Here is a 24,770-nt window from a genome sequence, read left to right as displayed (position 1 = left end):
GAAGTTTGTACCTTTTGCTGATTACTGTTTCTGAGGCAGCAGTAGAAGTGGGACTAATTAAGAATTGGGTGCCAAGAGATGAGAGCAGTTTAGCAATTGTGTTCCAGCAATTATGGGAAAGAAAAGGAGGTCTGGGGCCCTTACTGGCAAGAAAATAGGAGTCAGTCAAAAAGACCCCAAGAGGGGGTCATCATGGCATTTCACAGCTGCTGCCTGACCCAGGAGAAATTCTGTTTCCTGTTAACTTGGCAGCTGGCTTTATCTACATCTGTCCTGGGGCCTGATTAATGCGCTGCTGTGTTTCTTCCTCCAGCCAACCTGATTTTCACTCTTTTAATCGAGGATCGGTATTTGCTCTTTCTGATTGTTTAGATCATAGGTCATTTCCATTATATTGCTCTAAACTTTCTTTTTAGCATGTTCCATATTTTCTACAATTCTTTTTAGGATCAGGAAAAAAACAGAAAATCTATGTAAAGGAATAGTTAAACAGCAGTAATGAGCAGAAAATCAATCTGTGCTTCAGAAAAATAACTGTATTTACATTTATTAGTTATTCAGGCTTGCTGTTTTCATTATTGAGTAATAAATTTGCACTTTTAAATAATATCTGTGTAAACTAAATGGTTCATATATTTCAGTTGGAGTGATTATCTACATTGTTTAATTCAAAGAATATAAATATTTTATTAGTCAGTTGAAAAAGAGGAAAGAATGAGAATGTCACAAAGAATAATGCTTTATTTATTAACACAGAGATGGTAACTCAAGAGTCATCATTGTGTATTTGTCAATAAGCCCAACAAAAAAGACTTCCGAATAGTGCAGTGCACAATCCACCTCTTACTACTCATGAGAGTCAGCATATTATGTACCTAGCAGCACATTCCAAATATCAGGGTGATGACAGTTACATTTTGAGGAATTTTAAGATCAATAATCCACTTTCTTTCTGAAAGTGTTAGAAGAATAGAAGCAAATCTGTGTCCCACATCAGCGAGTAATACATGATTTAAAATTCAGTTTGGTTTTCTTAGGTCCTGAACAGAGGACTGAAATGTCTGGGTGCCTGCTGTGCCCAAGTGTTGAGCAGAACTGAGCATTCTTGTGGGCAATTGCTCCTATGCCCTGTGTGGTGTCAGTAGGCAGACTTTTCACCATCAACTGTTGGATGTTGCCAACACCTTCCCTGATTTAATGCCACCAACAAATAAAAGACAGGACATGTGTGTTTTCCATGACAAAAGAAAACTAAAGTCACATTTAGTGTCTTTAAAGTGTGTTAAAACTTCACTCTCTTTTCTTTCATTTATGTTCTCAAATATTTGATTTTTGAAGTAAATGGATTGCGAGGCTTTCAAGAGTTAAGAAAAAGATACAAATTTCATTACTGAGATATATTTATCTAATGGGTAACTTGGTTGGAATACATAAAATCCCAGTTCTTTAATTCTAAAGTGTAGGACCAGGGAATGTAAATGTACTATTCCTTTTATTACAAATGTCACAGGTGGACTCCGTCTTATTTTTTTCATAATATAGTCTATTCCTCTTTATATTTATATGCATGTCCACAATGAGGACTTATTTAATACTAATCTATTTAATTTTGAATACCTCTTTCAAGAGGTTTACCTATCTTATGAATTCCTGTGTTAGAAATGTCTTGTCCTCTCCTGCCGGAAGCCAGCTCACGAGATCCCATCCATGACAGAGTCATGAGAAAGAGGAATGATTGAGCACGGCTTCTCAGGCCTCAGGGATTCTCGGAAGGCTGCCTCAGCGCTCACCTTAAAGATGGTATCTGTCTTTCTGATGTTTGCTGCTACAATAAACCTCTTTTTATTTTCTGTGACTTAGAAAAAAGGCTTTTCCTAATTCTCTTGTAAGAGATCAATCTGAAAACTCAATCAACAAGGCCCCTGAACAGTAGCACCCTAAATAAAATTATCTGGGATATAGAGTATGCTGATCTAAATTCCTTTTGCTAACATATTGTTTTGTTTAATAAATGTACCCGTGCCTTTGGAGCTAATGTGCATAACTGTTTCCTAGTAATAAAACAGCATTGAGAGCCTCCACACAGAAAGCCCCTATGGGCACAAAATCCTTCGCAGGAAAAAAGGCTTGTTAGAAAATACAAAAAATAGTGCTTTGTGGAACTGTTACTTAATCTATATTTACTCACTATGTTTTTACTCTTAACGTATCTAGCCTATATAATAAAAGCATAATAGTTAGAGATTTATATAAGTAGAAGTTTAGCTTTAATACAAATAATAAGACAATTACTGATTTAACTGATGATTCTTATTTAGAGCTGAATTTCAGCTTGCTGTTCTTTGACTTTATGGAACTACATTCTTTTCTGTTAAGCTCAAGGCATAGAGTAAATTACCAAAAACAGGTTTTACCTTGAAACTTCCTGTTGATGAATTCTTTCCTGATGTGCCCTATATAAAAGTATTCTGATTGATCAACCTTTATCAATAGAGAGTCACATGGTGTTAGCAGGCCACCAGGCCAGAAGATGATGTAAACAAAATGAGGCTTTTTTGTAACTAAAGACATGAAAACGGCTTCGATGAGGGTCGAAGCTGCTGGCCTATTGAGCTAACTTGATAGGCCCATTAAGATATACCCATTAAGCTGAATTAGTATGTCCCTTAAGCTGAATTGGTATGACTCTATACTTTACATTTGTTTCTATGTACCACAAAAAATATAAAAGCTGTCTTAAAAATAATAAAGTTGGAAGACACTTGGAAACGCTGAGACTCGCTGTGTCTTCTCATTCGTATCGCCTGTGTCTTCTCATTCGTATCGCCAACGCCGTCCATCCTGAGGGAACCCCTGGACCTGCTGGAGCTGGACTCCGGCACTCTCCATCTTCACTAGAGAATACATACAGAAATCCTATCATTCTGAAATCTTTTATTTACTTTGCATATTCAGAAACAACTCTGAATATCAGTCTTCTCTGCCCCCAAAAGAAAAAATGTTATTCTCCCTTTCATGTCAATCTGCTGCATCTTCCAAAGAATCATATTTGAAGCTTGAATCCATTCTAGAAAATTCTAGTACTCAGTTGAAAATCACCTTCAATATTCCCTGTTTCTGCTATTGTTTTTGTTCTATGTTCTATTTAGTTTTTATTTTTTCCTAGAGAGGGTCTTAGAATGTTATTTTCTTTCACATTTTCTATATCCTAAGGAATTAGAATTGAGTTAGAGAAATTTTCTGGCAAAAGCCTGGCCATGACAGGCAAGCTTCTTTACCAGTAAGTGAAACTCCAAGCAAACATCACCTCCTTCTCCTTCTGTCTCTCTCCCTGTCTCTCATACACACAGAAACCCACACACACAGATCTTGAAAACACATTTTGGGTTAAGAAGTCTTATGTCTACCTGCTGTGCAGATCACCAAATAGCTATCTAGAGATGATGAATCTTTAAGGATCACCCTGTTAGAGAAAGCTGAGTGTGAGTGGTGGCAGTTTAGTTGCTAAGTTGTGTCGACTCTTTGCAAAACCATGGACTGTAGCACTCCTGGCTCTTCTGTCCATGAAATTATCCAGGAAAGAATACCGGAGTGGGTTTCCATTTCCTTCTCCAGCACACAATTAAAATGAAAGCTTGAAGAAGTTAACTTCAGAAAGTTGCTTGAGGCCATATAGCTCTATTCAATAAACTTTCTTAATGTGATTGAGACACATGGTAAAATACGGCAAATTATTTACATATCTGTAGCAAAATTCCCAGACACTGTTTAGTTTTCTGGAGGAAAATGAGAGTTACATGTAAGCCAACTATATTAATGGTGTTGTCTTGGGGTCCAGACCTGAAGAACTTTCTTTTTCATTTGGTATGACAAATATCTGTGAGTTGAAACACAACTGAAATGATTAACAAATCTAAAATTTTATCAGCTAGTTCTTTAGAAGGGAGGGATAAAAGAAGCTAAAAGTAGGGGTGAAAAAATGCAGAACAGCTAGAAAGATGGGGGAAGTAAAAAGAACAAGAGGGAAGAAATGGGAAGACCAAGCATGATTTATCCACAGTTTGCCCTAGACTGATTGGAAAGTGTTTATAACAATAATAAAATTTATGCTATACACTTCTATAAAGTAGTTAAACCATCAAAACATTTTCTTTGAACCGAGAATCAACCACAGATCATGTCTCCTGAGCCAGACTGATTTTTCTGTTGTCACTTATGGATACAAAATGGTTTAATCCCAATTTGAATCAGCCTTGAGGTGAAAAACAACAAAGAGGCACTTCCTCTGCTGGGTTTTGAGGAAAATCAATGGAAGACAGGAAGGCCACTGCCTCAGGGAGGCACCAATTATATGAATCTGAAAAGTAGGTTATGAAGAGGTGCTGGAAAGGCTTAAATGATGCTCCTCTCTGCACCTACTCGGAGAAGGCGATGGCACCCCACTCCAGTACTCTTGCCTGGAAAATCCCGTGGATGGAGGAGCCTGGTAGGCTGCAGTCCATGGGGTCGCGAAGAGTCAGACTCGACTGAGCGACTTCACTTTCGCTTTTCACTTTCATGCACTGAAGAAGGAAATGGCAATCCACTCCAGTGTTCTTGCCTGGAGAATCCCAGGGACAGAGGAGCCTGGTGGACTGCCGTCTGTGGGGTCGCACAGAGTCGGACACGACTGAAGTGACTTAGCAGCAGCAGCAGCTGCACCTACTTGGGAAAAGATGGTCTCTAATAATCATCATTTCTGTAGTTAGCATTCATTAAGCCCTCAGTGTATGTCAGGCACTGTGGGAAACTCTTCCTTGGTTATTTCATTTAATTTTCGCAGCACTCCTATGAAGCAGACACAGGGAAATTAAAACTCATGTCAAGACGTTGACATGGGAAATTATGGCACAGAAAAGGAGAGAAAGAGAATAAGATTTTTCTCATCAAAGTCATATAACTGCCTTATGAAAAAGCAAGAATATTCTGTTCTCTACTGAACAATAAATGCATAGATAAGCTAAGTTGCTAAGGATTCTGCTTTCAGGACTTCCTAGTGAGGAAGAGGTACTTCATGAAAGTCTGTTACTCTTTTAGTGATATGAACTTCCAGATGTTCAAGCTGGTTTTAGAAAAGACAGAAGAACCAAACATCAAATTGCCAACATGCGCTGAGTCATTGAAAAAGCAAGAGAGTTCTAGAAAAACATCTGTTTCTTCTCTACGGACTATGCCAAAGTCTTTGACTGTGTAGATCACAATAAACTGTGGAAAATTCTGAAAGAGATGGGGATACCAGACCACTTGACCTGCCTCTTGAGAAATCTGTATGCAGGTCAGGAAGCAACTGGACATGGAACAATAGACTGGTTCCAAATAGGAAAAGGAGTATGTCAAGGCTGTATATTGTCACCCTGCTTATTTAACTTATATGCAGAGTACATCATGAGAAACACTGGGCTGGATGAAGCACAGCTGGAATGAAGATTGCCGGGAGAAATATCAATAACCTCAGATATGCAGATGACACCACCCTTATGGCAGAAAGTGAAGAAGAACCAAAGAGCCTCCTGATGAAGTGAACGAGGAGAGTGAAAAAATTGGCTTAAAGCTCAACATTCAGAAAACTAAGATCATGGCATCTGGTCCCATAACTTCATGGGAAATAGATGGAGAAACAGTGGAAACAGTGACAGATTTTATTTTTGGGGGCTCCAAAATCACTGCAGATGGTGACTGCAGTCATGAAATTAAAAGATGCTTACTCCTTGGAAGAAAAGTTATGACCAACCTAGACAGCATGTTAAAAAGCAGAGACATTGCTTTGCCAACAAAGGTCCGTCTAGCCAAGGCTATGGTTTTTCCAATAGTCATGTATGGATGTGAGAGTTGGAGTATAAAGAAAGCTGAGCACCGAAGAATTGATGCTTTTGAACTGTGGTGTTGGAGAAGACTCTTGAGAGTCCCTTGGACTTGCAAGGAGATCCAACCAGTCCATCCTAAAGGAAACCAGTCCTGAAAGTTCATTGGAAGGACTGATGTTGAAGCTGAAACTCCAATACTTTGGCCACCTGATGTGACGAGCTGACTCATTTGAAAAGACCCTGATGCTGGGAAAGATTGAAGGCGGAAGGAGAAAGGGACAACAGAGGATGAGATGGTTGAATGGCATCACTGACTCAATGGAGATGAGTTTGGGTAAAGTCTGGGAGTTGGTGATAGACAGGGAGGCCTGGTGTGCTGCAGTCCATAGGGTTGCAAACAGTTGGACATGATTAAGCGATTGAGGTGAACTGAACTGAAATTCTTTATGGTTCAACTCTCACATCCATATATGGCTACAGGAAAAACCATAGATTTGGCTATACAGACCTTTGCTGGCAAAGTGATATCTCTGATTTTTAATATGCTGTCTAGGTTGTCATAGTTTTTCTTCCAAGAAGCAAGTATCTCAATTTTATTCCTGCAGTCACTGTCCACAGTGGTTTTGGAGCCCAAGAAAATACAGTCTATCACTGTTTCCATTGTTTCTCCATCTATTTGCCATGAGGTGATGGGACTGAATGCCATGATCTTAGTTTTTTGAATGGTGAGTTTTAAGCCAGCTTTTTTACTCTCCTCTTTCACCTTCATCAAGAGTCTCTTTAGTTCCTCTTTGCTTTCTGCCATTAGAATGGTATCATCCACATATCTGAGGTTGATGATATTTACTCTGGCAGTCTTGATTCCAACATGGGATTCATCCAGCCTGGGTTTTCACATGTTATACTCTGCCTATAAGTTAAATAAACAGAGTGACTATACACAGCTCTGACATACTCCTTTCCCAGTTTTGAACCAGTTCATTGTTCCATGTCCGGTTCTAACTTTGCTTCTTTACCTGCATACAGATTTCTCAGGAGGCAGGTAAGATGGTCTGGAATTCTTATCTCTTTAAGAATTTTCCACAGTTTGTTGTGATCCACACAGTCAAAGTATGTTATGGGACCATTACTGTGTGTACTATGTAATATTTGCTATGTTTCTCTAAGTGGCATATTATCTTTTATATTTTGAAATGTCATTTTGTATTTAGGCAGCTTTCTTTTCATTCTAGTGAAAATATTTGTATTTAAATCCTTTAATTATCTTTAATCTCCCATTTTCAAACTTAATCTATTACTATCTGATTTGTTGGTGTTAACTAGTCTGCTTTGACACTAGCCTTAAAATAATCAATGATCTTATTCTACTTCCTGCTTTTTTTTCCTTTTTCCTCCTGTTTTACTTTCATTCATTCCACTATTTCAGAACATATATTTATCTGGATGTCTCCCATCCATGTCACCAACGTCACTTTCGTCATATTTCTACATCTACATATATTAAATCATTTTCATTAGTCTTTTTACTGAAGTTGCTCCAGTTATTTCTTTGCTAGAATAAAATGCATCATATATTCAAATCTTTGGAAAAGGCTGATGTGTTTAGTATTCCCTGACTTACTGAATATTTAAAACTGCCTTTCTATAGCCTTAGTATTTAAAATACAGTTTGACTGGGATTGTATTCTTGGCTCATGCTCTTTTTCTTTGTGTATTTTGAAAATGCTGCTCTACTATTCCCTTGCCTTATATTTAGTTCTTGAGAAATCTAACGCCAGCTTGATTTCTCTCTACATTTATGAAGAGTTTGATCTTTCTGCTTTAATGTCCTGAGAATCCTTTATTATTTATTCTTAAAGACGATGAGCTTTACGAAGGAAAGTGTTAGGATTTATTTTCACAAAGTCAGTTTTCTTGGACAAACTCTTTCAATATTTTATTTCTAAAACAAATTTTATTGGATTAAAGTTTTGAATATTAATTCTGATCTATTTTTTATTTATTTGCTTGCTTTTCTTCCTCAAGAACTCCAATTTCATGTGTGTTGGAACTTCTTTTTCTGGCTTACATTTTAACCACTCTTTATCTGCATTTTTTAAATTTCCCTCTTTAATTTTCATTCTTCTGACTCGTTACATATCTTTCTTTGATATACTTTATTAAATCTTCCTTGGAACCTGTTTTTCTTTGAGACTTATGTTTCTGAGATTGCTTTCTTTTAAACTTTTTTCAAATTATTCCTTACAGGCACTCTGATAGAGACAGTAAAGGCACAAAGTGGGTGATTAAATAATTAATCCTATTCCCCGGTGGCTCAGACAATAGAGAATCTGCCTGCAATGAAAGATATCCAGATTTGATCCCTGGGTCGGGAAGATCCCCTGGAGAAGGGGATGGCAACCCACCCCAGTATTCTTGCCTGAAGAGTTTCATGGACAGAGGAGCCTGGCTGGCTACAGTCCATAGGGTTGTAAATAGTCAGACACGATTGAGTGACTAACATCATCAAGGGATCACAAGTAAAGGAAAAAGTATGGGAGACCCCTGTATGTTAATGATCACTCCGTAATAATTTGCTTAATCATAAAACCAAGCAGGCTTGCTTAGCAAAAAAAGCATGCAACAGAAGCTGGGACAGGCCCCCAAAACAATAAAACAATAGTGGAATGAGATCCACATCCCGCCCAGTGAGTTCAATAACTTCATGATTCCCAGGAGATGCTCCTCTGTGCACACTGAACTCTATTTAATACTCTGTAATGATCTATATGAGAATAGAATCTTTAAAAAAGTGAATATGTGTGTATGTATAACTGACTCAGTTTGCCATACTGTAGAAACTAACACAACATTGTCAATCAAATATACTCCAATAAAAAATAATTTACAAAATATAAAGAAAAGGTGACATTATACTGAAACCTGAGATGATTTACCATATTTTAGTAAATTTTACCACCTTTTTGCTTATTCCCATGGTTGCCATGACAGACCCAATTTGACAAGGTAGGAATAGGAAAACCCCCTCGCCTGACTTGGAGGAGAAACTAATGAGGCAAGCCTTGATGTCTACTCAAGAATGAGGAAGAAAATGGTCTTCTACTCCACCCCTACTTTTCCTTTGATTTTAAAACCATAGCCCACTAAGTTCTTGGGGGTGCAGCACTCCCTTGTCTACTTGTTTATAAGCCTCACAAGCATCCTATTCTAATAAATCACTTATCTGTTACTTTGAATCTCACTGAATTCTTTCTGTGTTAAGACATAAAGAACTGGAGCTCCTTCGAGCCCCCAACCAGCAGACACATTTCTGTAGTTTTATAACAACCCCCTGAAACAAAGGGAAACCTAAAAGAAAGGTAGCTAGGGTGGAAAGAAATAGAAGACAATAAATTACAGTTAAATATTTTACTGTTACTAATTTTATCCCAAACATGACCTCATAAATCTCTAAAAGGGCATAAAAAGGACCACTAATAAGACAACCCCTGAAGGCTAAGATTTACGAGCATCACAGTAATTCCACCTCTGGTGACAACTGGTTGTCAAGCATATGCAAAGTGCTTTGCCTACATTTTCTCGTGTGATACATTTATGTAATGCTGAGAGAGCATTTATTTAGGATAAAGAGTTATAGTCCTCATCTTAGGATGAGGAAAAGGAGGCAAGAAATGATAAATTCCAAGTGCCATACTTTGGGTTAGAATACAATACCCCATTACTGGAAGGTATGTGTGTCTTCAACCACTCTGATGCCTCTCTGAAGTAGACACAGGATCACTCCCACTATATCCACTTATACCTCATTGGTTTTTTCTGTCTTAATTGCCTCCAACTCCTTCAGACTCTCCATCAATACTTATAGAAAAAAATATCCTTTCTAGATACATGCATTGATTGGTCTGCCTCTGATTCTAGTTTGATTTCTTGCTGTCTCATCTTATTGCAGTTCCTTAGAATAGAAAACATAGAACTTTTTCTACCTTCACAGCCTTGGTAGTCATGTTAAATGTTCCTGGAACACTCATAGCAGAGCTGTAAGAATTGATTAAAACTGCATAGGAACCAGCAACTCTTCAGCATTTCTCCTTGTCCTGACCTTGCTTGCCCCCTGACTGCCCTCTATCCATGAATATAGAGGTTAAAAAGGAGAGAAAGACAGATCAAAAATGATAATTAAGGTGTTATTTTGAACTACTTGGTAACTGTACTATCATTTTCTGAGAAGTGGAAGATTGGAGAAGGTGGCCATTTGGGGTGTTGGAAATCTCTTAATGTCAGCGCCTCTGTTTAAAATGGAAACATCAAAAATGAAGCTAAAAAATAAAAATAAAAATAAAAAAAAAAACAAAAACAAAAATGAAGCTAAACATTAAGACAGGTATCTTGCAATAATTAATACTTAGAGCAAGATTTAATTTAATGCTAGGTATATGAAAATAAAGAATTAAGTACTAGATTTTAATGCCTTCAATAATCCTAGCAACTTAATACTTTTTAAACAGGGAGAACATGGCAAAGGAGTTTAAATAATATGGCTTTTATCAGTATATTTATTTGTACAAGCAGACGGTTATTTGATCATGGTTGGTTTTGGTTTGTTTGTTTGTTTGGCTGCCTCCCAAACTAGGGCATGTGCTCCATAGAGAAATGAATCGTGATTTCTTTGTTTACTGATGTGTCCATAGTGCCAAATGCAATGCATCTGTATGTGTTAGTCACTGTTAACTTATATTGAAAGAGCAACTAAAACAATAACTTCAGCTATCAAATGTTAAAATGAATATAAAATACTTATCAACAATGGATTGGATTCTGAATTATTTTAATATTGATATCAGTAAGCACTTAATATTGATATCAGTAAGCACTTTCATTGCTGAAATTAACATTTAAATTAAAAGGTCCATTTTCAGCAACAAAGTTACCATTCTTTTCTATGCCTCCCTTTACACTTACATACAAATGCAAAGTAAGAGCCTTCTGACTTGCTTAGTGGCTAGAGCGAGCACCTCTATTTACAGATGAGGATTGAAAAATTACTTTCTTGGCATTATAGAATATGTGTTTGTAAGTCACTTATTTCTATCTCTTGAAAAATCTGTGAACCATTCTGGGCTGGGAAATGGGTTGATTCAACCAGTGCCTCTATAGCAGTGCAAACTTGCCAGCTTCTTTGTGGTATTTCAGATGTTTACCATACTTCTCTCTTCTTCAAACACATATTCTATAATGCCAAGAAAGTAATTTTGGGGAGTGGGAGGGAGATTCAAATGGGAGGGGACTTATGTATACTTATGGCTGATTCATGTTGTTGTATGGCAGAAACCAACACAACATGTAAAGCAATTATCCTTAAATTAAAAATTAAAAATATAGAAGTTAAAAACAAGTTATATGTAAAAAAAAAAAGAAAATAATTTTTCAATCCTCACCTGAGACATTTTTCCTGAGAATGTACTGTAAACAGACCTCCACTTACTCAGCTTACTATTAATTTCTAGCAGTATCTAATTTCTTTTCCTTACAGTATGTATTTGTTCTACAGTTATATTAGTATACACAAACATATTATATATCATGTATACACAAATATATTGTACACATACATATTGTATATTATTATATTTTATATTTTATAATTATATATATATACCTATAACATCTATAGCAACGTTATTATGTTTGTATATGAAGTATGTATGTCTAGAGAAAATGTAACTCTTATAATACATCAATACAACAGCTTATAAATTCATTCAGATAGTGTATGAACTATTTCCAGATGCCATATTGCTCTTGCCCATACTGTACTGTGCTTAGTCACTCAGTCGTGTCCCACTCTTTGCGACCCCATGGACTGTAGCCCACCAGGCTCCTCTGTCCGTGGGGATTCTCCAGGCAAGAATACTGGAGTGGGTTGTCATGGCCACCTCCAGGGGATCGTCCCAACCCGGGGATCGAACCTAGGTCTCCTGCATTGTAGGCAGATTCTTTACTGTCAGAGGCACCAGGGAAGCCTAAGAATACTGGAGTGGGATATTCCTGACCCAGGAATTGAACTGGGGTCTCCTGCATTGCAGGAGGATCCTTTACCAGCTGAGCTATCTGAAATATATATATATATAATATTATATTATATTATATAAATATAATATAATAATTAAATTATATATAATATTGTGTTATATATTATATACATATATATATATACACACATACACACACACACTGTTAACCTAAATTTAGTAGTTTAGTTATACTTTTAAAATTATAAAAACTGTATATGGATAATCTCCTATGGTAGGCTAAATAATGGCTGCCAATAAAAGCAACAACTACATTATTCACAAGTTGCAGCTATTGCATATTGTCAACATATAAATTATTTTCCAAATCGGAAGGATTAAAAACACTGCACAGAGTCTTTTTCAGAACTACTCCATAAAAGCAAACAGCAATGCTGTATAAATTTCTCTGTCTTTCTATGAATTCTCTTTTAATACCTATGTCACAGTATTGTTACCAAGGTTATATTTTCTATTTTTTTAGGTGAAGAAACAAGCTCAAAAATATGAGATTTGTCCAAGGTGACCCAACTAGAAAGCAGTAAAGGAATGAAACTAGATCTTCTACCTTCAAAACAACACTGTTTTCTCTTACATCAATATCCCGTCCTTTTTTCATTAGAAAAAAAGAGAGAGAGAGAGAAAAATCTAAAAGAATAAAAACAGATGTCCATTGAACTGATTGATTAGCAGAGGGCCTCAGCTGACCATTTCATTGACAATGTATCTCACTTCTTTATGGATTTCTGCCTCTGTTTTAAGCCTTGATAGCTCAGTTGGTAAAGAATCCACCTGCAATGCCAGAGAGCCCAGTTAGATTCCTGGGTCTGGAAGATCCGCTGGGGACAGGATAGGCTACACTCCAGCATTCTTGGGCTTCCCTTCTGGCTCAGCTGGTAGAGAGTCTGCCCACAATGCAGGAGACCTGGGCTTGATCCCTGGGTTGGGAAGATCTCCTGGACAAGGGAAAGGCTACCCCCTCCAGTCCAGTATTATGGCCTGGAGAATTCCATGTACTGTATAATCCATGGGATCTCAAAGATTTGGACACGACTGAGTGAGCACAAAATTTAAGCCTTAGTTATTCATATTTATCATCTGCATAACTTATAGGAGAAGGCAATGGCACCCCACTCCAGTACTCTTGCCTGGGAAACCCCATGGACGGAGGAGTCTGGTAGCCTGCAGCCCGTGGGGTCGCGAAGAGTCAGACACGACTGAGCGACTTCACTTTTACTTTTCCCTTTCATGCACTGGAGAAGGAAATGGCAACCCACTCCAGTGTTCTTGCCTGGAGAATCCCAGGGACGGCGGAGCCTGGTGGACTGTCATCTATGGGGTCGCACAGAGTCAGACACGACTGACGTGACTTAGCAGCAGCAGCAGCATAACTTATACAAAAAGATTCATAAGAAATAATGAGAATATATTTCACCAAGAGCTTTTTATCAGTTGAGAGATTCTTTAATTCCACATTCCCAAATGAGTTTGTGATGATATGAGAACTCAGTTTACTAGGCCAATATATAAAGTGGTAAAAAAGATAATAAACAGGATGTAGTAGATGAGGAAGGTAAGAACTGATATAAGATTTTAGCACCATGAAGTTTCTTTCTTTATAAATAAACTTGACCCCAAAAAAAAGAAAAGAAAAGAAACTAGGGAGTAACTTTTAAAGGAGTTATTTGCTTCCTGAAATTTATTTTACTGCAAATCAGTACATAAAAGTTGTTAGTCAAATTATATTACATATTAAAGATATATTGCACTAACTGCATTAATTAATCTTAAATTTTATCAATTAATAATAAAGAATACATTAAATTAAGCATGAGGATATCCAAGTAATGGTTTTATTTGTGTGAGCATGGAGAAGTTATTCCAGAGATGTTGGGTCTAAGACATGAATAAAGACAGAAGTGATGCCTGGTAAGAACAAAAAGGGTGGGAATAGGAAAGTCACAGATGCATGGAGGTAAAAGGAAAAATGGACAGACATGTATGATTTTGTGTCATCTTGGTCTGCTGTGTTTGTTGATCAAGCATCTCCCCGCTTTGCAGCCTCCCAGCTGGCCTCCAGTATTTAACTAAGAAGAAACTGACCCATAAACAATGCGTGCTTCCAGAGCATGGTAATCACTATCCTTGGGGTAGGGAGTAGACAAATGGTTCCTCAGTTTTAAAGCCAAACTGCATAGTTAGCTGGCTGGTATGTCTGAGGAGCAAACATTTGACTCATCCCATAAAATAAATTCATAGTCTTTTATTTAATATTGTTTACATTTTTGCATTAAGATAATGCTTCTTAATCTTTTCTGATTAACAAAGTAGTATTTGTCAGGAAAAATTTAGAAAACACAGATCAACACAGAAGAAAATAAGTTGCCTATAATCCCATTACCCATAAATAACCATTATTAACATTTTTATTTTCAGGTATTTTCTCTTTAGAAAGTAACAGCAGGTTCCCCACACTCCACCCAATGTAGCAAGCTGAAACTGTCCTTGTTTCCACTCTTAAGACAACAACTAAAGCAGAGAAACAGCAAGTTTATGACTTTCTTTGAATCCATCAGAGATCTACAGCTCTGGGTAACTAACTAGCCTAAAATCTAGGGAGAGACAGGTGCTTCAGAAAGAAATGGAGGAAAGTTCTTGTTTACCTGAGGCAGACATACCAGACACTAGTAGAAAAAATCCAGCTGAAATAATTAAGGCATTGGTGGAAGTCAAGTGGGTCTGACAAGCGAGTGAACAACCCCAAGAACTGTAGCTGTGCTGAGAGTTTTCACCCTCTTATGGGCTTTTCTCTACGGAACCCACAAAAATGTTTGCTGAGAGTCCTGGAAAGATGTCCCTGTAGTACCAGCCTGGGGGAGAGGAACAACAAATGTTTACAGAAAAGGTGCAAAACCACCTCACAGGACTCAACGAAACCCTTAATATTGGGAGGAAGGAAGGAGGACAAGCCTACTATCACTTTAGGCCCTATTATAATCCTTTGCAGCTGGAAAATTTGAGCAGAAAAACATTTCTGCCCCGAAGGAAGGGGCAGGAATACCTTGAGAATACCACAATGGGCTCAGAACTACCCCTGGGGGAGGGAGCAATGACAGAGCCAGGAGACTCAGGCTCACACTGCTTGCCTGAGGCTGAGGCTGAATCAGAAGTGAAAGAATACCCCCTGCCCCTCCCTATACCACCAGAATGACAAGTGTAGAATAACAGGAACATGGAGCATGGCTTGAGTAATTGCAAGGGCAAAGAGGCAAATCAGTGCAAGGACAGAAAAAAGAAAAAATGTAAAGAAAATGCAACAGACACTTAGTAAAGCCATCTGGTAAACCGGCGCTCACCCTAAATACTAGGCATCATCATAAGCATTTGAAGACAATGGGTTCCCCAGTAAGGAGGGTGGCTGAGGAAGGGGCAGACTCTGCAGGACAGGACCCCTCCTCTGTCTTCACCTGACAAGTCCCCTCATGGAACCTGGAGGCGTGTAAGAACCTGGCCTCAAAGGCAGTGTGAAGATACTTTAATGAAACATAAGGATAAAAACAGAGAAGGCACTGGCGACCCACTCCAGTACTCTTGCCTGGAGAATCCCACGGACGGCGGAGCCTGGTGGGCTGCCGTCTATGGGGTCGCACAGAGTCGGACACGACTGACGCGACTTAGCAGCAGCAGCAAGGATAAAAACCCATTTTATGTAAAGCTTTATTATTTACCACTGGAGCACAGGGCCTCCATTGGTGCAATTTTCCCAGATACAACAGACGTCGCCAGCGTACCTGGGTGGAAGGTGGACTGACCTAGCATCATTCAGCATGTTAGAGGTAGAGGGAAAGATCTCCCAACTTCTGATCGCTTGATCCTTGCTTTGTATTTTTTCTGCAATGCCATTTACTCTCCCAGAATTCACCTCATCTTTTTTCTCTTTTAAAAATTTTTTTTATTTCATGGTAGAGTATAGTTGATTAACAATGTCATGTTAGTTTCAGGTGTACAGAAAAGTGATTCAGTTGTGCATATACATGTACATATATATATATATATATATATATATATATATGTACATGTATTTTTCAAATTCTTTCCCCATTTTGATTGTTACATAATACTGAGCAGAATTCCTTGTGCTGTATCATAGGTCCTTGTTGGTTATCCATTTAAATAGAGCAGTATGGACATGTCAATCCCAAACTCCCTAACTTATTTTCAATACAAGTAGAATGCAAGGTTTTCTTCCAAATGATTTTTTCAAAGAGAAGATTTGAAAAATCCAAAAAAGGCCAATATTTTCCACGTAACATGTGAAACAACTATAACATGGTTAACTATAAAACAGTGCACAAAATCTAACAAAAGCAGAGGCAATAAATGACAACAAGTACCCATTTGTTGAACTTTAGGTATAGAGGTTTAATTATTCTGCTTAAATAAAAAATTTATAATTTCATAAATACACAATTATTTTTCACTGTATTTCCTCTATATATCAATATCAAGCCTGCACATTTTTTCCTGATTTGGTACATATCATGTGGTAATTACTTCACAGATATGGGGGTTTTGTTACTCACTGCCACAAACCACCTTCGTTATTCCACATGTATATGTTTTTTTAATACTTGGAAGTCAGAAAGAATTAAATATTCAAAGTACATTTAACTCTGATATAATAAATATAGCATTCCAGAAGGTAAGAAAAGAATCTCCTCCTTATAAGAATGAGCAATTCAAAACCACACTCCCTGAACTGGCTTATACATTCAGTGCAATACTAATTATAATTCCAGCAAAATTTCTCATAGATATCTGTTATGGACAGAGTGTAGATGTCCTTTCTAAATTTATATGTTGAAGCCTCAACCCCTAATCTGACTATTTGGAGATATGAGCCTTTGTGCAGGTCATTAAGGTTAAATGAAATGAGGTTATAAGAGTTGGGCTTTGATCCAACAGAACTGGTGTCCTTACAAGAAGAAATAAGAGTTTGCTATCTCTCTCTTTTTCTCTCTCCATCCCACGTTAGAACACAATAGGTCAGCACCTTGACCTGGATTTTCTAGTCTCCAGAAGTGTGATAAATAAATTTCGGTTGTTTAAATCATACAGTTTTTGATATTTTGCTATGGCAGCCTAAGCTGATTAACACAATGTTAATAGCTAATTCGAAAAGCTTGTATGGGAAGCAAAGAAACTAGAAGAGCCAAAGCACTTTTGATAAAGAAAAGCAGTGTTAAATAATGCACACTATACTTATTATTTTAAGACTCATTATGAATTACAGTAATCAAGACTGTATAGTACTGACAAAAGGATAGACAGAGAAAGCACAAAAATAGATGCATACAAATATGACCAACTGTAGACAGAAGTACAAAGGCGGCTCAATCAAACATGCTGTATTGGAACATTAGACATCACTGAAAAATTAACATTGACCAACAGCTTATTCTTTACACAAAATTAACTCAAAATAGGGTTGTAGATCTAAATGTAAAATGTATAATTCTAAAACTCTTAAGAAAAAATAGAAAAATTGGCCTAGAGAAACAGTTTTTAAGCAAAACTCCAATATCATGGTTCATCAAATTTAAAAAATTGATTAATTGTACTTCATCAAAATGAAAAACTCCTCTCTTTCTGTAAAAGATTCTGTTAAAGGAACAAAATACAACCTATAAACTGGGATAAAATACTCCTTAATTTGACATCTGACAAAGTATTATATCCAAACTGTCCACATGTGTTTACACAGCAATGTTCCCAACAATGGAACTCAAGAATGTTTCAATACAAAACAAACCAACAAACAAGAATGGGCAAAAAATTTGAACAGACACTTCATTAAAGGGGTGTGGATGGCAACGCAGCACAAAATAGATGTTTAACACCATTTTATTAGTTAAATGCAAAGTAACTGTTGATATACCATTACATGGGCTTCCCAGGTAGTACTAGCAGTAAAGAACCTACATGCAAACGCAGGAGACATAAGAGACGTGGGTTCAGTCCCTGGGTAGGGAAGATCCCCTGGAGGAAGGCATGGCCACACACTCCAGTATTCTTGCCTGGTGATTCCCATGGACAGAGGATCCTGGCAGGCTACAGTCCATAGGATTGCAAAAGAGTCAGACATAACTGAAGCGACTTAGCATGCATGCACATGGAAGTTTATAAGACTTACTGGAAACTCTAAGGATGTATAAAGGAATCTTTTAAAGGCTCATTAAAAGTAAAATTATATTTGCTTTTCATGACCTGGCACTTTCACAAGCACTACCATGGCTTTCTCAAATGGCAAAATTTAGAACAATTCTATTCTTGGCCTGGCTGTACACCTAACTCATTCTGAAATTTTAAGCAAGTCATCTTTTCCTTAGACTTGTTTTCTATTCTATAAAATAAGGTGTTTGGTAAAAAGCTTTTCAAAAGCTGCTATAGACTTAGCAGAAATTCTTTTAGACTGAGCACATTAGAATCACATCAGAAACTTCTATAAAATATTCCTTCCTGGAAAGGCATCATCTCCAAAGATTCTAACCTCATTGATCTTTGTGGAGTTTAAGCATTGATTTATAGTTAGGACTGAGGCTCATGGACCCAAAGCTCAGGTTCAACCATGTTCAAAGCAGTCTTCTATGGATGTGTTACAGTGTCTGGCTCTTCACTGTTAAAAGTTGGATGTGGATCACATTTAGTTGATCATATTGAGATGTGTCCTGTTGAGTTGATTAATATCACCAATGCAGCTGCAGACACTGAGAGGCTGCACAGACAAGAGTGGGCAAAGTTGGGCTCTGTGGAGGCATCATCCCATTTTACTGCCTCTGAGTACACTGACCCCAACCATCTCCAAACTCCTTAAGATGCTAAATAACCCTCACCCCTCACTTGTTTGCCTTCTACACTTACATCCTTAAAGGTAAGTAGGTTGCTTGCTTACACCAACATAGATGGATATTGGTCACCTTCATGCATTCAGGAACTGCTGAACCTGCACAATATCGTTTCAAGTTCTATGACTACCATCGATCCAGTCTTGAATCTGAAATGTCAGAACCCTCACAATTAGCTACTGTGCCTTGTTTCAGAAATCTGAACCAAACCCACTAATTTCTGACTATGTTTTGAGACCACGTTAAAAGAACAGCACCTGGCGCCCTCCCACATCATGAGGAGCTCAAATTCTGATGGCCATCATCCAGTACCATATGCCTAATTGCACCTCCCTTTTCCTGCTCTCATAATTGGTAGATGCTTACACTTTGGAGAGCATTACCACAGGCACAAGAATCGAGAACACTAGCAAAGCTAAGAACCTGGAAAGGAAGATTTCAGCCAAACTAATTTTTTTGAGGTTTCCATGATGTCATACCTTTCATTTGCTTTTTTGAAACATAAACTTCCCAACTATTTATTTTAATGTGATGTACAAAAAGTTACAAATATCTTCCATTAATTCTTTCAGAACTTCATTGTTTAGTTTTTTGCTTTTTTTTTAAACAGGTGCAGTGATTACTGCAATTGCAAAGCACAAGAATGTTCTTTATTTTGCAAATTAAGACTCTGAGTCTCAGGAATCAAGAGATTTTTAGGACTTTGAATGTACATAGATATTTTCTTTGTCTTTGAACAGGTACTATGCCCTAATGTGCAACATAAAAATTACACACTGAACCACTTCTCTACCACAGTGATTTTTTTTTCCTGATACTTTAACTTTTCCTTTTCTTTTACTTTATTTTTAAATGGAGAAATGTATATTGCGCTTGTCACATATCTTGGAATAAAAACCTCAGTGCTAGTAATCAGTACAGTCATTACAGAGTGATGTAGATAGGAAGAGACTCAGAGGAGACTGGGGGATGGGTACCTTTGCTTTTGTAACCAACCCAGGATGCAGTGTTTTATAAATGTTCATTAGATCCTATTGGTTTATGATCTTGTTATGTCATTCTATATCCTTGATGATTTTCTGTCTAGTTGTTTTATCAGTTGTTGAGAAAAGTGCTTAAAGTGTGCAACTATAACTGTAAATTTGTTGATTTCTCCTGTCTGTTCTACAAGTTTGTTGCTTCACGTATTTTGCAGCTCTGTTGTTTTGCACATAGGCATTTAAAGTGCCTATGTCTTTTTAATAGATTGACTTCTTTTTTTTAGAAATAAATATAAATTGCTTTATTTCATTCCTTTATTTTTTAATTAGAGGGTAATTGCTTTATAAAATTTTGTGGTTTTCTGTCAAACCTCAACATGAATCAGCCATAGGTATACATATATCCCCTACCTCTTGAACCTCCCTTCCATGTCCCTCCCCAACCCCTCCCCCAGGTTGATACAGAGCCCCTGTTTGAGTTTCCTGAGACATATGGCAAATTCCCATTGGCTGTCTATTTTACACACGGTAGTGTAAGTTTCCATGTTACTCTCTCCATACATCTCACCCTCTCCTCCCCTTTCCCTGTGTCCATAAGTCTGTTTTCTAAGTCTGTTTCTCCACTGCTGCGTTGTCAATAAATTCTTCAGTACTATCTTTCTAGATTCTGATATATTCATTAGTATATGATATTTATCTTTCTATTTTTGACTCACTTCTCTTGTATAATAGTCTCTAGGTTCATCCACCTCATTAGAACTGACTCAAATGTGATCCTTTTTATGGCTAGGTAGTATCCCATTGTGTATATGTACCACAACTTTTTATCCATTCATCTGTCAATGGACATCTAGGTTGCTCCCCCGTTCTAGCTATTGTAAATAGTGCTGCAATGAGCAATGGGATATATGCGTCTTTTTCAACCCTGGTTTCCTCAGGGTATATGCCTAGGAATGGGATTGCTGGGTCATATGGTGGTTTTATTCCTAGTTCTTTAAGGAATCTCCATACCATCTTTCATAGTGGCTGTATCAATTTACATTTCCACCAACAGTGCAAGAGCATTCCCTTTTCTCCACACCCTCTCCAGCATTTATTGTTTGTAGACTTTTTGATGATGGCCATTCTGACCGGTGTGAGGTTTGATTTGCATTTCTCTAATAATGAGCGATGTTGAGCATCTTTTCATGTGTTTGTTACCCATCTGCATGTCTTCTTGGAGAAATGTCTGTTTAGATCTTTTTCCCACCTTTTGATTGGGTTATTTGTTTTCCTGGTATTGAGTTGCATGAGCTGCTTGTATATTTTGGAAATTAATCCTTTGTCAGTTGTTTCATTTGCTATTATTTTCTCCCATTTTGAGGGCTGTCTTTTCACATTGCTTATAGTTTCCTTTGCTGTGCAAAAGCTTTTAAGTTTAATCAGGTCCCACTTGTTTACTTTTGTTTTTATTTCCATTACTCTAGAAGGTGGGTCATAGAGGATCTTGCTTTGATTTATGTCATTGAGTGTTCTGCCTATGTTTTCCTCTAAGAGTTTTATAGTTTCTGGTCTTACATTTAGGTCTTTAATCCATTTTGAGTTTATCTTTGTGTATGGTGTTAGGAAGTGTTCTAATTTCATTCTTTTACATGTAGCTGTATAGTTTAGAAAGACTTCTTTATCATTGAGTAATCTCCCCCTCTGTCTCTAGTAATTTTCTTTGCTCTGAGATCTACTGTATCTGATATTAATACAGCCACTCATGCTTTCTTTTGAATAATATTAGCATGATACACTTTTTTCCAACTTTCTTATATAGCTATATTTGAAATTGATTTCTTATATACAGCATATAATTGAATGTTCTTAATCCATTCTGCCGATTTTTGTCTTTTAATTGGTATTTAAATCATTCAAATTTCATGTAATCATTGATATGTGCACGCATGCACGCTAAGTCGTGTTAGTCATGTCAGACTCTTTGCGACACCATCAACTGCACCCCACCAGCTCCTCTGTCCATGGAATTATCCAGGCAAGAACACTGGAGTGGGTTGCTGTGCCCTCCATCAGGGGATCTCCCCGACCCAGAGATCAAACCTGGGTGTCCTTCATTGGCAGGCAAGTTCTTTACCACTAGCACCACCTGGGAAGCCCAATCTTTGATATATTAGAGCTTAAAACTATTCTTTTGTATTTTTTAAAATTTGTTTTCTCTTTTTGTTTCTATTCTCTTTCTCTTTGCCCTACCATGGGTTATTTCACATTATTTATTTCAATTATATTTACCCATAGTATTTTGAGCATATTTATTTGTGTGGCTTTTTCTTAGTGATTTCTTTACATACTCTTTTAAATACACACCACTTATTAAAGTCTTCTGTGGTATTAATTTGGGCTTCCCTGGTTACTCAGATGGTAATGAATCTGCCTACAATGCAAGAGACCCAGGTTCAACCCCTGGGTCAGGAAGATCCTGTGGAAAACAGAATGGTGACCTACCAGTTTGAACAAAGTGTAGAAAACTTATGACTCTTGTGTCCCTTTATTTTCTCCCTTTTATAATACCATTGTCTTAAATGTTTCCCTATATATATTTAGAAATGCATCATTCAATGTTATAATTTTTGCTTTATTGTCAAATATGATTTAGAAAACCCAAGAGGAGAAAGGAAACCTACTGTTTTTTATCATACTACTGCTTACTATGTTTTGTATTGGATTTTTTTCCTGATATTCCAAGATTCCTTCCTTATAGTTTCTTTTCTATTTGGAGAACCTCTTTGGGCTTCCCTCATAGCTCAGTTGGTAAAGAATCTGCCTGCAATGCAGGAGACCCGGGTTCAATCCTTGGGTTGGGGAGATCCTCTGGGGAAGGAAATGGCAACTCACTCCAGTATTCTTGCCTGGAAAATCCTATGGACAGAGGAGCCTGACGGGCTACAGTCCATGGGGTTGCAAGAGTTGACATGACTTAGTGAATAAACCACCACCACCAGCACTGATGACCAATTCTCTTAGTCTTCCCTCATCTAAGAATGTTTTGATTTCACCTTGATTTCTGAAGAATATTTTTACTGGACACAGGATTTTGTGTTGGTAGTTCTTTTCCTCAGCAGTTTTAAAATGTTGTTGCACTTACTTCTTGCCTCCATGGTTTCTGACAAGAAATTTGCCATTGATTTGTACCACTTTTCCCTATGGGTGAGCCTCTTGGTGTCTCTGGTAAAGAATTCACTTGCCAATACAAGAGCTGCAGGTTTGATTCCTAGTCCAGGAAGATCCCCTGGAGAAGGGACCAGCTACCCACTCCAGTATTCTTGCCTGGAAAATCCCATGGACAGAGGAGCCTGGCAAACTACAGCTTGGGTCGCAAAGAGTCAGACACAACTTGTGACTGAACAACAGCAACAACCCTTATAGGTAACGTGATGTTTCTCCACAATTGCTTTCAACATTTTGCCTGTTTAATTTTTAGACATTTGACTATGATATGTCTTTATGTAGATTTATTTGTGTTTATTACATTGGGATTTTGCTCCACTTCTTGAACTTATAGCTTCAAGTCTTCTGCCAAATTTGGGGATATTTTTTTCAACTGTTTTTCTTCACATGTTCTTGGGACTCTGTTTTTTTCCTTTCTTTTCTTAGAACATATTCTCTTTTGTTCAGATCAGATAATTTACATCGCTCTATGTTCCGGTTTCCTGATTTTCTCTTCTTTTCATTTTATTATGTTGTTAAAATCATTGCTAGTGTTATATTTTGATTACTATATTTTCCAGTTCTAAAATTTTCAATTTTTCTTTATGTATGTGTTCTATTTACCTGTAAGACTTCATTTCTTCTTTTTTTCCTCCTTCTCTCCCTTCTTTCTTCCTTCCCTCACCTCTCTTTCTTTCCTTTTTCTATTTCTCCAATTTTTTTCATGTGTGTTTGTAATCACTTATTGAAGCATTTTTATTATGGCTACTTTAAAGTCTTTGTCAGATAATCTGAGACCTCTTTGTTACCTTAATTTACTGATTTTTCAAAAACATTCTGTTTGAAATCTTTTTCTTGGCCAGATGAGTAATTTTCTATTAAGCCTGTACATTTAGGGTACTATCTGGAGACTGAATCTCATTTATCCTTATAATGGGCATCTCTCAACAGTGCTCCTGCAGGACACAGGGGCAAGTGGGAAGTACTGCCTCATTACTGCCTGGGGGGAGGTGAGGGGAGTAAGTTAGGGGATAGAATTCAGGGTGTCCTCATACCTTCCTTTAATACCTGAGAAGAGGGGTGTTCCCCTTGCTTCTAGGCACAGATTGGGGGTTCAAGATCCTCCACTAGACCTCCACTGATACTGGGAGTGCTGTTAGTGCCGAGGTATCAATTTCCAAGTGGCTTCATTACTTCCAGGCAGTGGGGGAAGTTCTGACTTTCCACCATGGCTCCTGTTACACTCCCCCAGGGAGAGGGACATGTTGCTGCTATGTGACAGCAAAGTATAGGCTTCGGTGACACAAAGGCAGGGAGTAGGGGCTGATACATCATTCTGGAGGTGAAAGTCCTGGCTCCCTATTCAGCTTTCACTGATCCAACCTGGGCTGGGGGTTTGGGATGCCTCCTAAGAGCCTAGAAACAGTAGAACAATTCTAGGGGCCACACTTGGCCTTTGATGGCATAGTTGAGAGGGACCACAGGATTTTTTTATTTGATGTTCTGCAGACAATTTTTTGTCTGCTGGGCTGTCCCTTTCTTGGTCCTTTGGCTAAAAAGAGGAGGCTTTTTTGTCTGCACTCATGGACAGTTCTGGTTTTGTTCAGCTACTTCAGTTCCAACTCTGCAAAGTAAGAGACAAAGAAAAAAAAAAACCAAAAAAACGGGAACTCACTATCATGCCATTCCTTGAGTTTCAAGGTCTCTAGTTTGTCAGGCTTCTTTTGTCCAACTTTTGGTCTTATGCTTATTTTACAATCTCCAGCGCTTTTATCTGTGGCTACCAGG

Source organism: Giraffa tippelskirchi, chromosome 3, assembly GCF_054371585.1.
Source record: "Giraffa tippelskirchi isolate mGirTip1 chromosome 3, T2T-mGirTip1v1.2.pri, whole genome shotgun sequence".
Lineage (NCBI taxonomy): Eukaryota > Metazoa > Chordata > Mammalia > Artiodactyla > Giraffidae > Giraffa > Giraffa tippelskirchi.
This window is presented reverse-complemented; position numbering follows the sequence as displayed.